This window comes from Miniopterus schreibersii (genome assembly GCF_964146895.1).
Source record: "Miniopterus schreibersii genome assembly, chromosome: 2".
Taxonomy (NCBI): domain Eukaryota; kingdom Metazoa; phylum Chordata; class Mammalia; order Chiroptera; family Miniopteridae; genus Miniopterus; species Miniopterus schreibersii.
The window spans coordinates 133,643,945-133,656,682 of NC_138102.1; positions in this window are offsets into that span (position 1 = coordinate 133,643,945).

The following is a 12,738-nucleotide window of genomic DNA, read 5'->3' on the forward strand; positions in this document are numbered from 1 at the left end:
AGTTAAATCACGAAGAATTCGAAAATCAAAATAGACTGATCAGCAGCAAAGAAATTGAAACGACCATCAAAAACCTACCAAAAAGTAAAAGTCCAGGGCCAAATGGCTTCACCAATGAATTCTACCAAATGTTCAAAGAAGATTTAAAACCTAACCTTCTCAAACTCTTTCGAAAAATAGAAGAAGAGGCAATATTTCCTAACACATTTTATGAGGCCATCATAACTCTGCTACCACAACCTGGCAAGAATAACACAAAGAAAACTACAGACCAATATCTCTAATGAATACAGATGCAAAAATCCTAAACAAAATACTAGCAAATCAAATACAACAGTACATAAAAAAAATAATACATCACGATCAAGTGGGATTCATCCAAGGGGCACAAGGGTGGTTCAACATACATAAATATATCAATGTAATGCACCACATTAACAAAATAAAAGGATAAAAATCATATGATCTTATTAATAGATGCAGAAAAATCATTTGATAAGATACAACATCCATTTATGATTAAAACACTCAATAAAATAGGAATAGAAGGAAAGTATCTTCACATAATAAAGGCCATATATGATAAAACCCTCAGCAAATATACTCAATAGTGAAAAACTGAAAGCTTTTCCTCTAAGATCAGGAACAAGACAAGGATATCCACTCTCAAAACTTTTATTCAACATAGTTCTGGAAGTCCTAGCCAGAGTAATAAGGCAAGAGAAAGAAATAAACAGCATCCAAATAGGGAAGGAAGAAGTAAAACTGTCTCTTTTTGCAGATGATATGATTCTGTATACAGAAAACCCTAAAGATGATACCAAAAAACTATTAGAAACAATAAACAAATACAGTAAAATTGCAGGATACAAAATGAATGAACAAAAATCCATTGCCTTCCTATATACTAACAAAACTTCACAAAACAAAATGAAAAAAGCAATTCCTTTTGCAATTACAACCAGAAGAATAAAATACCTAGGAATAAACTTAACAAAGAACATGAAAGACCTATATATGGAAAATTACAAAGCATTATTAAAAGAAATTGAAAAAGACACAACAAAATGTAAAAATATCCCATGCTCATGGATTGGAAGAATCAACATAGTTAAAATGACCATATTTACCCAAAGCAATATACAGATTTAATGCAATCTCCATCAAAATCCCAATGTCATTTTTTAAAGAAATAGAATGAGAAATCATCAGATTTGTATGGAACCACAAAAGACCCCAAATAGCCAAAGCAACCCTGAGAAAAAAAGAACAAAACTGGAGGTATCATGCTACCTGGCTCCAAATTATACTACAGAGCTACGATAATCAAAACTGCATGGTATTGGCACAGAAACAGACACTCAGATCAGTGGAACAGAATAGAGAGCCCAGATATAAAACCACATGTATATGGGCAGATAATTTTCGACAAAGGAGCCAGAAACACACAGTGGATTAAAGATAGCCTCTTCAATAAATGGTGCTGGGAAAACTGGAAAGCCACATGGAAAAAAATGAAACTGGATTATAGTTTTTCTCCAAGTACAAAATTAACTCAAAAATGGATCAAAGACCTAAATGTGAGACCCGAAAAAAATAAGTAGCATAGAAAAAAACATAGGTACCAAACTTATGGACCTTGGTCATAGAGAACATTTTATGAACTTGACCCCAAAGGCAAGGGAAGTAAAGGCAAAAATAAATGAAGATGACTATATCAAACTAAAAGGCTTCTGCAGAGCAAAAAAAACTGACAACAAAACAAACAGGCAGCCAACCAGATGGGAGATGATATTCGCAAACAGGAGCTCCGACAAAGGTTTAGTTTCCAAAATATATAAAGAACTCATAAAACTCAACACCAAACAAACAACCCAATCAAAAAGTGGGCAGAGGACCTGAACAGACACCTGTCCCAAGGAGACATACAAACAGCCAATAGATATACAAAAAGATATTTGACCTCACTAGCAATTATGGAAATGCAAGTCAAAACTACCATGAGATACCACCTCACACCTGTGGCTATTATCACCAAGACAAGCCACGAGAGTGGCTATTATCAACAAGACAAGCAGTAACAAGTGTTGGAGAAGTTGTGGAGAAAAGGGAACGCTCATTCACTGCTGGTGGAATGTAGATTGGTACAACCATTATGGAAAGCAGTCTGGTAATTCCTCAAAAAATTAAGAATAGAGCTACCATATGACCCAGCAATTCCTCTCCTGGGTATATACCTGAAAAACTCCAAAACATGTACTTGCAAAGATATATGCACTCCAAAGATATATGTTCACTGCAGCATTATTCACGGTGGCCAAGACAAAGTGTCCTGCGGTAGAGGACTGGATAAAGTTGTGGTGCATGTACACAGTGGAATACTACTCAGCCATAAGAAAAGATGAAATACTGCCATTTGGGACAACATGGATGGACCTTGAGAATATTATGCTATGAAATAAGTCAGGCAGAAAAAGCTAAGAACAATATGATTTCGCTCATATGTGGGATATAAAACTGAAACTTGTGGACACAAACAGCAGTGTGGTGGATGCCAGAGGACAGGGGGTGGGAGGATGGGGGTAAAAGGGGTCTTAATATATGGTGACAGGAGACGATATGACTTTGGGTGTTGGGCACGAAGAGCAATATACAGATCTTGGAATACAGAAACACACACCTGAAACCTATATGTTCATATTAACCATTGTCACCCCAATAACTTTAATAAACAAAATAATTCACTGCTATGTTACAAGAAACAAGTGTCTGGATAACTGAATTAGGAGTTGTATTATTAGGTTGAACTGTGTCCCCTCAAAATTCATATGTTGAAGTCCTAACCTTTAGTATCTCAGAATGTAATGATATGGAGATAGAGCCTTTAGAGAGGTAATTAAGGTAAAATAAAGTCACATGGGTGTGCCTGAATCCAATATGACTGGCATCTTATAAAAAGAGATTAAGACACTAACAACAACCATTTCAGGACCCAGTGAGGAGACAACCATCTGTAGGCCTAGGATAGAGGCCTCAGAAGAAATTAAACCTGTGGATACCTTGATCTTGAACTTTCCAGCCTCCAGAACTGTGAGAAAATAAATTTCTGTTGTGTAAGCCCCCAGTTTGTGTTATTTTATTATGGCAGCCCTAGCCAATATTCTCAATAATACCCTGTGGCTCTCAAGTTCCCTAGCCGGGAAGGACACAAAGGATTTGAGAAGATGGCATGAATACCTGGCAAGAATAATTCTTCAAAGTCTTTCATTCATAGCATTATACTTTTATTTTTTTACTTGTTGATCCATCTTCTCATTTGGCATTGCGCTTTTTTTCTTTTTCCTTATAATTTCTTTCTTCATTAAGAGAGGGATCAGTTGCCTGGCCGGGTGTGGCTCAGCAGTTGAGCATCGACCTAGGATCCAGGAGATCGTGGTGAGGCACATGCCCGAGTTGTGGGCTCGATCCCCAGTTGGGGGTGTGCAGGAGGCAGCCGATCAATGACTCTCTCTCATCATTGATATTTCTGTCTTTCTCTCTCCCTGTCCCTTCCTCTCTCTGAAGTCAATAAAGATATATTAAAAAAAAAAAAAAAAAGAGAGAGAGAGAGAGAAGGATCAGTTGCTCAGCCAGCATGGCTCAGTGGTTGAGCATCAACCAAGAGGTCATGGTTCAATTCCTGGTCAGGGCACATGCCCAGGTTTCTGGCTCAATCCCCAGTAGGGGGTGTGCAGGAGGCAGCCAATCGATGAACCTCATCATTGATGTTTCTCTTTCTCTCCCCCCCACTCCCTTCCTCTCTCTGAAATCAATATCTATATCTATCTATATCTATATCTATATCTATATCTATATCTATATCTATATCTATATCTATATCTATATCTATATCTATATCTATATCTATATCTATATCTATATCTATATCTATATCTATATCTATCTATATCTATATCTATATCTATATCTATATCTATCTATCATCTATCTATCATCTATCTATCTGTCATCTATCTATTATCTTTTTTTTTTTAAAGAGAGGGATCAGTTTCCACCTAAATAACCTATAACTGATGCTCTGGAAGAATGTTATGAATTAGAAACCGCCTCTTTTATATTTGCCATAGCTGGGTAACCTTTTGGTTTTGAGGAGTGGGAAGGATGATTATGCTCCTGGAAGGATTTGCAAACTGACATGTGATCATTTTCTAGTACAGATTGCAGTCTGGCTTTACAGGCAGCTTTGCAATCTGGATATGTATGTAGTTGTTATCACTCACTACTTTAAGACCACCACATCTACTTGTCACCATACAAACCATTCTGAGGGCTAAGATTTATATAATATAAAAATAGGAGTACTGTGAGAACTTGGTCACTAGAGAAATGAAACCAAACTGACAAAATACATTGTCTGCCAAATGTAAATCAAACTGCCAACCGGTTATTTTATCTTTTATGGCTAAATTGCCTTATAGCCAATTTTGTGCAGCAAAAATGCTTGTAGTGCCCTAGCCCGTTTGGCTCAGTGGTTAGAGTGTCAGCCCTCAGGCTGAAGGGTCCCGGGTTCTATTCAAGCCAAGGGCACATACCTCTGTTGCAGGCTCAATCCCCAGCCCCGGTTGGGGTGCATGTGGGAGGCAGCCAATCGCTGTGACTCTCTCGCATCGATGTTTCTCTCTCTCCCCCTTCCGCTCTCTCTGAAAAGCAGTGGAAAAAATATCCTCGGTGAGAATTAAAAAAAAAAAAAGCTTGTAGTAAAGTTGTTTTAAGGCAAAGTGACCTAGAATCCCAGCTAACCACCCCTCTGTGGGTGCCCCTAACACTATCCTACTTGACAGCTTCTTGAGAAGAGATGCCCGCAGCGCCATCCCCGCTCCCTGCTTCTTCTCCCTCACCGCCTTTCTCTCTCATTCACCCTTACTTCACAGCGCCTCTGCCCTTACGCCTTGGCTTCCATACCCATGTTCAGCCTTAATCCTTCCACCAGCAGCCCCTCTGACCCGGCCCCACACTCATGCTCCCGTTTTCTCTCCTCACATGGATGGCTATCTCCTATGCTTCAGAGGCATCCCTTGCCATGCAGCTCTGTTCATTTTCTATTTATTATTATTTCCTCCAGCAGTTGTCTTATCTTTGCCACCAGAGTCTTCTCTTTTATGAGACCCGGACTCTACCCATCTCTCCCTTTTCTTTTTCTCAAATCTGGGCTCCTCTCTGTCAGAGAGCATTCGTTGCCTCTGGATCTGGCCAAGCCCTCACCTCCATTGCTTTACCCTTGCCTCTGGGAGCCTCTCTCACAGCAGAGTGCTCCCCCGATTTCATTTACCTTCGCAGCCTGCCTTTTCTACCCACCCCCTCCCCATGAAAGCACACTCAGATTCTTGGCCCCTTCCCTTACTAGACTTCTCTTTGTGTGTGAAATACATCTTCTCACCTGACGGCACCCTCCCTCAGAACACACACAGCTACCAGTCAGGGCCCAGCGTATGAATCCCAGTGAGCCACTGGTGGTTTCTGTCCCCAACCACTGACCCTCTCTACACCCTCGCCAGCCACCTCCACTTTGACTGTGGCTCGGAGTCCATTCTCCATGTTACATGGGGGCAGCTCCATGTAGCCCTGCTGACGAGCCCCTCTCAGGCACTGAGGGCTCAGGCCTGCCCCTCTCAGCTCCGTGAAGAAGGGAATATCCCCTCTGGGCTGAGTTTTCAGGTCTGGAAGAAGTTGGTGGAGATGGCTTTAGATATTTCTACCATGGTCAAAACATCCAGGAAAGGGTTGGGGAAAAGTCCCCCATGTTTCTCAGCCACAATCATAAGGGATCCCAAGAGTTAATGAAACTCAGGGAAAGAGGAGGCGGAGGAGAGAAAGGGGGAGGAAGACGTAGTTCTGAGTGTATCTAGGGCTCGGGAAACGAAGGGCTGCTCCTCACCATGAAGACTGTGGGCTCACCTGCGTCCAGGGCAGCCATGTCTCCACACACATCTGAGTCTTGTCTTTAGGGAAAAGAAATCAGCAATTAGTTTAGGGATTTCAGGGGTCAAAGAGACCCAGGACATTGTGAAGTCCAAGTAGCCGCTTGCTTCTCAACAACTCTCAGGAGACTCTGTAAGAACTAGCGGCCTTGGAAATTATCGGACGGTAGATAGGCATCTATGTGGTCCAGGTGCCTCAGTAAGCAAGGAATTCCCCACACCGCTAAGCATGGTGATCGCCCAAGATCTAGATTCAGGATAGGCATGCTTTAAAGAGCAGCTTCCTGGCAACAGGGGACCCTGAGCCCGAGAACCAGCCCACACCTGACAGGCCAGGCCTGTTTGATTACATTGCCCATAGTTTTAGACTGTTTGACTCCTGGGTCTCTGTCACCCCAGAATGGGGCTAGCAGAGATCCTCCAGCTTCCCAGGTGCCTGCCATTGATAGGGAGGCCAGAGAGAGCAACCTGTGCCTGTGGGAGCATGCTCAACTTTAGGTTGCTAGAAGGAGCCAGAAAAAGAATGCAATCCTGTTGATGAAGAGGACACTAGGTGTCCCAACCCAGGAGAGCATGTCACGGGGCAGAAAGGATTGAAGGATTCCCAAAGTCAGAGGGAAGAACCAACCTGCCCAAGTCCGTGAGTTACCTGAGATTTTGTAAGACCCCTGCCAGTTCTGCTGCAGAACAGACAGGGTCCTTCCAAAGGAAAATGGGAAAAAACGTAAACTATTTTCAGTGACTTTGGTTCCAGAAAAAAGGCAAGAGCAGGAAGGCCCACTGCAAATAGCCTAGTCAGTACCAGCTTCTGTGCAGAGCCCAAGTTCAGATGATAGTAGAGCTGACATTATGAGCTTTTGAGATCCTGAGACTCAAGGGGCACATGCAAGTCTTGGGGTTAAATCATGGAAAGAAACAAGGTCTTAGAGCTTTCCAGCATTTGAGAAAAGTCAGAACAAGGAGGAACTCCAGGTCCAGGCTTAGTTTTTACATGGGAAATGCTGTGTGTACAAGGCCCTCATTGATCCAGATCAGAGGAAAGGGACAAGTGCTGTACCATGCAACCATCAAGCAGGCTCTGAGGATGGAAGTAGTCCTAGCAGGGACAGGGGTGATGAAAACCCTGAGAGTCATCCTGGCAAAATATTAGATTTCAATAATCAAACAAAGGGATAAAAGGTAAGTTCCCTGGAAACATACGAGAAACCCAACTTTTTAACACAGTTGAGTTGGGTCTGACTTCTGGGAATGCAAGTCTTGGGGTTAAATCATGGAAAGAAACAAGGTCTTAAAGCTTTCTGGCCCTCTGTTATAACAGTTGTGAGTGCAGAAAACCAAGAGATCATAGAGCAAGGTGATACCCTTTGCTTAGCCCTTCAATGTCAACTGGACATGTCCCCATAGTATCCACAGGCCCCGAGGGTGTGGTTCCCTGGGTAGTCCAATATGGCTTTTACTGTAGTCTTTTCAAACTTATTTTTTTTTAAATATGCTTTTATTGATTTCAGAGAGAGGAAGGGAGAGGGAGAGAGATAGAAACATCAATGATTAGAGAGTCATTGATCTGCTGCCGCCTGCTTGCCCCCTATTGGGGATTGAGCACGAAACCCCAGGCATGTCCTCTGATGGGAATTGAACCTCGATTTCCTGGATCACAGGTCAATGCTCAACCGCTGAGCCACTCCAGCCGGGCTAGTCTTTTCAAACTTCTTAAGCAAAAACTCAAGGAAGTTAAATAACACGCCCAAGGTTGCCCAGGTGGTGAGGCCTGATGTTGAGAGTATGTGGGTTTTTTTGTTTATTTTTGCTTAAAATATTATGGATGTCCCTTTTTCTCCCCAATGACCCGTTCCACCCCGTCCCATCCCCCTCCCCAGTCCCTCTCCCCACCATTGTCCGTGTCCTTGGGTTGTGCATATATGCATATAAATTCTTTGGTTACTCTCGCCCCCTCCACCCACCCACCCTCCTCCATCCCTGACATTTGTCAGTCTCATCTATGCTTTCATGTCATTGAATCTATTGTTCATCAGTTTATTAAGTTCTTTAGATTCCACGTATAAGCGAGATCATGTGATGTTTGTCTTTCTCTGCCTGGCTTATTTCACTCAGCGTAATATTCTCCAGGTCCCTCCATACTGTCCCAAAGGGTATGAGGTCCTTCTTCTTTACAGCTGCATAGTATTCCATGGTGTAAATGTCCCACAGCTTTTTTATCCACTCATCTACTGATGGGCACTTGGGCTGTTTCCAGATCTTAGCTATTGTAAACTGTGCTGCTATGAACACAGGGGTGCATATATTCTTTCTGATTAGTGTTTCAGGATTCTTAGGGTACATTCCTAGGAGTGGAATCACTGGGTCAAACGGCAGCTCCATTTCTAATTTTTTGAGGACCCTCCATACTGTTTTCCATAGTGGCTGCACCAGTCTGCATTCCCACCAGCAGTGTACTAAGGTTCCCCTTTCTCCACACCCTCGCCAGCACATGTTGTTTGTTGATTTGTTGATGGTGCCATTCTCATAGGTGTGAGGTGATACCTCATTGTGGTTTTAATTTGCATCTCTCTGATGATTATCGACGAACATTTTCTCATGTGTCTTTTGGCCATTTGTATGGAACAGAACAGAGTCCCCAGAAATAGACCCAAGCTATCATGGTCAGTTAATATTTGACAAAGGAGGCAAGAGCATGCAATGGAGTAAAGACAGTCTCTTCAATAAGTGGTGCTGGGAAAATTGGATAGCTACATGCAAAAAAATGAAACTAGACCACCAACTTTCACCATACACAAAAATAAACTCAAAGTGGATAAAAGACTTAAATGTAAGTCACGAAGCCATAAAAATCCTGGAAGAAAACATAGGCAGTAAAGTCACAGACATCCCACGTAGTGGAATTTTCACTGATACATCTCCTAGGGCAAGAAAAACAAAAGAAAAAATAAACATATGGGACTACATCAAACTAAAAAGCTTGTGCACAGCAAAAGAAAACAGCCCCAAAATACAAAGGAACCCCATGGGCTGGGAAAACATATTTGCCAAGGATGAATCTGATAAGGGGCTAATTTCCAAAATGTACAAAGAACTCATACAATTCAGCAAGAGGAAGACAAACAACCCAATTAAGAAATGGGCAAAGGACCTGAGAGTACGTGGTTTTCCTTTCATCCCTATGGCCAGCTGAGATTATATGCTGAATGTAATGTCAGAAAATTTTGTTATTTGGAGTTCCAAGGAGAAGCCAAATCTTTGTGGGAAAACAAAATCCACAGTCATGTCAGTAGAAACTTATTCCAATTTACCTGTTTTAACATGACAATACAAACATTCCCTTTTAGTATGCATCAATTGTATAGTAAATCAACAACTTAAAAACTGAAGACTTCACACATCAAATTAGAAGCACTTCTTTAATGTAAGTCTTGGAAAAATCAAAATAAATGCAGTCATTTATACAGCTGTACACTCCTGCCCCCTGATGGCTAGAATGGACTGCAACCAGACTCTCTCAGATTAATTGTACTAACACAGACTTTCTTGATACCTGTCAACTTTTCTAACGGAAGACAGCCATTGTTTTTAACCAGGAAATTTCTTAGTTTATTTCCTTCAAGAGGCATACACAGAGAGAGACAGAGAGAAAAAGAGAGATACAGACAGACAGAGACAGAAACAGAGAGAGAATAGCCATAGAATAACTTGTATTTCTGCCTTCCCCTCCCCCCTCCCCCTTATTGCATTGTAATAGCCTGTTCAAGTACTGATCTGTTTCATCATATTGTAAGAAGACAGAAACAATGCTTTTCTGATTCAAAATATAATCAACAGTCTAAAATAGTACCTGCTACATAGAACATGCTCAGTAAATATTTGTTGAGTGAATAAGAGAGAAAATTGGAGAGAGATTGAGAGATTTAAATTTCAAAAAGTCCCTTAAGGTTGTAGGACCCACAATATGGATTATCTTGGTGAATGTTCCACGTGCCCTGGAAAAGAGTGTATATTCGGCTATTGTCAGGTAGAGCATTCTAAAAGTGTTAGTTATGTCAAGTTGGTTGATAGTGTTACATCTTCTATTATTGACTTTCTGTCTACTTGTTCTATCAGTTACAAGAGAGGCATTATGGTATCTCTAATTATAATTGTAGATTTGCCCACTTTGATAATATAGTTACCCCAGTTTGCTTTCAAATAGTTTGCACAGCATATATTTTTCTTCTCATATACATTTCACCTATCTGCATCTCTCTGTTTAAGGCAAGTTTCTCATAGGAAGCTTATACTTAGGACTCTATGGGCTTATCATAAATGGGTTGAATTCGTATGTTGGCATCCTAATTAGTACCTCCGAATGTGACCTTATTTGGAAATAGGGCTGTTACAGCAGTTATTAGTTGAGATAAGGTCAGCTGGAGTAGGACAAGCCCCTAATCCAGTATGGCTGGAGTCCTTATGAAGAGGGTAGGTGGAGACACACACACGGGGAAAATAACATGTGCACATAAAAGCGGAGACTGGGGTTATGCAGATAAGGAACACCAAAGATTGCCAGCCGACCACCAGAGTCTACGAGACGCATGGATCAGATTCTCCCTCAGAGCCCTCAGGAGGAGCAACCCTCTCACACAGTGATCTCAGCTTCCTAGCCTCCAGGACTGTGAGAAATGAATTTATGTTAGTTAAGCCACTCAGTTTGTGGTATTTTTTCTTTTTACAGCAGCCCTAGAAAACTAATACACCACCTAATCAACCCATCTGCATCTTTTAATTGGTATAGATAGATCATTTATGTGTAGTGTAATTGTTGATATAGTTGGGTTTAACTCTCCCTCTCTGTTCATTTGCTATCTCCTGTTTCTTCATTTCTTTCATCTTTCTTACCTACTTTGCTATTTAAATGCTTTTATATTTCATTTTAATTTATTGGCTTTTTGGCAATGTCTTTTGGACTTTTGTTTCCGTCTTAGTGGTTTCTCTATAGAGTAAATTATACATACTTAACTTTTCCTATTATATCCAGGTTAATATTTTACCACTTTAAGTGAAATGTAGATGCTCTACAACCATTTGGGTTGCTTTACCCTCCCCCTTTGATGTTATAGTTGTCATATGTATTACATCGATATAATTTCTACCAGGCATTGTTATAACTTTGAGAGGGAACTTATTTTACCTGACTTAAGGATACATAAAATAAATTATTCAGGCTAAAGATAAGTACCAGAGGGAAAAATGGAACTTGAAAAATGAAGGAAAAGCAACAGAAATGATAAAGAGCTGAGTAAATATAATAGTCTGTTTCTCCTCCTAAGTTTTTTAAAATAGGAACAATTGATGAAAGCAAAAAAATGATTAGCAGTCTACTACAGGTCTCTTCACTCCTATATCTTGCTGGGTGTGTAAAGATCGCAAGTATTCTTTTAGAACCTATTACTGATGACAAATTCTCATACTTTCACTTCAGAATGCCCTTATTTCACATTTATTCTGATGGATATTTTTGCTGGACATATTGGGTTAACGCCATGAACATTTATGTTCAGGTTTTTATGAAGACATACGTTCTCATTTCTCTAGAATAAATGTTAAGAGTGCTGCATTGTGTAAGAAATGTATGGTTTTAAAAGAAAACGCCAAATTATTTACCAGGTGGCTTTACTGTTCTATATCCCCACCGGTCGTGTACGAGATCCAGTTTTTCTGTTTCCTTGCCTGGATTTAGAATTGTCACTATGTTTTATGCTTTAATGCTTTGCATTTACATCTATGACTTGGAGTTAATTTTTGTATAAGGTGTGAGTTTAGGTCTAGGATTATTCTTTTGTTTATGAATATCCCATTGCTCCAGCACCATTGTTTAAAACTATCCTCTTTCCACTGAATTGTTTTGCAACTTTGTCACCTATCAGTCGACCATACCTGTGTGACGCTGTTTGGGGGCTCTCTCTTCCGTCCCGTTGACCTGCGTGCTTAGCCCTCTGCCAGTACCACAGTCTTAATTGGTCACACTTCTTCACTTTCAGCTTGCCAAGGAGTTTTGGATTCTGTCATGGAAACTGTGCTATTTTGTACACGGTGGGTTCTCTCATAATCCTATGGAGGATGTTAGAATTTTTAAACCAATCAACCCAGTTTAGGCTCAGAGCGAAAGTTCTGATTCGCCTTCTGTGGGCAGTGCTTTCAATATCAACTTTCCCTTTTCAAAGTCTTTGCTATTTTCCTTTGGACTTTCCTACGCATTGATCACTTAGGATTAGTCTTTCAGTTCAGGTTAGAATCTTTGCCACCTTGTTTGGGCCTGTCCTGTACATGTGTTTGTCAGGGGTTAGCATGAGCTTTGAACAAGTCTAAATGTTAAAGGTTATGATATTTTAGATTTGTCCTGTCCATGCACAACTCAGGGGGGTGAGCCTGTTACACTGAATTAAGTAATCCCCTTTCCCAAATCTCTCCTTCCCAGAATTCCTGTTGTACTTTCTGGCTTGCAAGGTCCCCTTTTCATGGTTCCTTTAGACAAGAAAACGAGGTTGTATTGGAGGTTAACCGTCTACATGACCACACATTTACAATTGGGCCTGCATTGGAGGATATAGCAGTAAGCAGCAGCTCAGGAAATTTACCCCTTTATGGATTGCTTTCCAACTTCTGACTTCCTTCCACAACCCATCGTTTTTAGTTTTCAGGACCCTGAAGGTAGTTGCTTTATGAATAGTCTTGAGACTTTAGTTGTAATTCACAAGAGAAATAAACTGCA